The sequence below is a fragment of the Herpailurus yagouaroundi genome, unplaced genomic scaffold (genome assembly GCF_014898765.1).
Source record: "Herpailurus yagouaroundi ecotype Mexico unplaced genomic scaffold, PumYag 220, whole genome shotgun sequence".
NCBI classification, from domain to species: domain Eukaryota; kingdom Metazoa; phylum Chordata; class Mammalia; order Carnivora; family Felidae; genus Herpailurus; species Herpailurus yagouaroundi.
The window spans coordinates 8,075,149-8,077,251 of record NW_024412451.1 but is presented as its reverse complement, the minus strand read 5'-3'; the positions used below and the strand labels follow the sequence as shown (position 1 = coordinate 8,077,251).

General features: G+C 40.8%; 1 long non-coding RNA gene across 1 annotated transcript in view; it reads left to right on the top strand.

Annotated features, from left to right (window-relative positions):
* Nucleotides 1-745: 745 nt before the first annotated feature.
* Nucleotides 746-2,103, top strand: part of LOC121019031 (uncharacterized) — a 7,845-nt gene continuing 6,487 nt past the window's right edge. Inside the window, exons 1-2 of the long non-coding RNA XR_005785403.1 lie at nucleotides 746-876; nucleotides 1,125-1,205. This is a non-coding gene — a long non-coding RNA (uncharacterized LOC121019031). The remainder of the gene's footprint in view (nucleotides 877-1,124; nucleotides 1,206-2,103) is intronic.

Here is a 2,103-nt window from a genome sequence, read left to right as displayed (position 1 = left end):
TAAGTAGTCATGTTAGAATAGTTTAGTGGGGTTTTTTTAATGTTTATTTTTGAGAGAAAAAGAGACCTGGGGGTGGTTGGGAGGGTCAGAGAGTGGGGGATCAGAAGCAGGCTGTGTGCTGACAACAGTGAAGCCAACGACACAGAGCTGGAACTCCTGAACCTGGAGGTCCTGAACTCAGCTGAAGTCTGACGCTCAACCAACTGAGCCACCCAGGTGCCCCAGAATAGTTTAGTGTTTAAATGCACTGTTTTGGGGGCCTAGTTGGCTCAGTTGGTTAAGCGTCCTACTTGGTCTCAGGTTATGATCTCATGGCTCATGGGTTTGAGCCCCGAGTCGGGGTCTGTGCTGATGGTTTGGAGCCTGGAGCCTGTTTCAGATTCTGTGTCTCCCTCTGTCTCTGCCTCTCCCCCACTCGCTCTCTCTCTCTCTCAAAAATAAATAAACATTAAAAAATTATTTTAACGCATTGTCTTTTTACCAGCCAAGCCAAGTCCACCCTTTACCCATAATATGGCTTACATTTAGAGAAATCATTAAACTTTATCTGTCCAAGTCCTCCCTATTTTTCCAATAGAAATAACGCTATTGCCTGTCTCATGGAGTTATGAAGAACACAGAATTTATTATAGGTATGGCCTCATTGGAGTGACTTGTATTTTGTGAGAGCTTTTCAAAGGTGATGTATTCAACTCTTTAAAAAGTGTAATAAGAAACATTGAGTAGATATTTCTAAGTATGAACTAAAATTAGTGGAGAACACTGAATTCCAGCCAACATGACATGTGCCTCATGCCTCCTGTTCCCATGCAGGAACCTGGCTCAGAAGAAGAATTTCACTCCTTGGGATTTTGAAGAATGACCGCCATTGATTTGGTAATGGTAATGATCTTCTTATTACAAACTATAGTTGGACTTGTGGGGAATTTTTATCTTCTTTACCATTATCTCTTACTTTATCTAACGGGATGGGGGTTCAGGTGCACAGATTTGATTCTCAAGCACTTGACTATAGCCAACTCCTTGGTCATTCTCTCTAAAGGAGTCCCCCACATGATGGCAGTTTGGGGACTAAAAGAATTCCTCAATGATATTAGATGCAAATTTGCTTTCTATGTTCACAGAGTGTGCAGGAATGTGTCCATTGGCACTGTCTGCCTCTTGAGCCTCTTCCAGATGATCATCATCAGTCCCAGGGATTCCAGGTGGGGAGGGCTAAAAGTGAAAGCTTCCAAGTACCTGGGCAGCTCCAACATCCTCTGTTGGATCCTGAACATTATGTTTAGTATTATCATTCCTATGTATATAACTGGCAAGTGGAGCCACCAAAATGTCACAAAGGCAAAGAGTTATGACTATTGTTATTCTAGAGGTCCTGACTACATAGCACAGTTACTACATTTAGCATCAGTATTATTCCATGATGGTTTCTGTTTGGGGCTCATGATCTGGGCCAACGGCTCCATGGTCTTAATCCTGCACAGGCACAAAGAGCAAGTCCAACACATTCACAGCAACAATCTCTCCACCAGATCCTCCCCTTAGTCTACAGCCACCCAAAGCATCCTTATCCTCGTCATCACCTTTGTATTTTTGTGCATTCTCTCCTTCATCTTTCACAACTGTTCAGTGATTTTTGACAATCCCAGTTGGTGGCTGATGAACACCACTACACTAATCAACGCATGTTTTCCAACTGTAAGTCCCTACATCCTCATGAGCCATGACTGTAGATTGTCCCGGTTCTGCTTTCTCAAGAAAAGAAATACAAAATTGCTTAAATTTATCATAAATGTGTAAGTAATATGCATATCCACAACAATTAGTTTTTTTATTCATTAATTCATTTGATGGTTTAACCACAATCCTGAAACCGTCATATTACAAGAGGGTGATAAACAACACAGACTAGGCTTCTGCTGTGAAATGAATAAGTGAAATGCAATTATAAATGAAATATTATATGATTATCATATAAATACTACATAATATAAATGTCTTAATATTTGAAGTGAGGGAGTTTGAAACCCATGTACTATTAAAACAGCAGTTCCTGTGGCACAAAAACAGACACATAGACCAATGGAATAGAATAGAAACCCC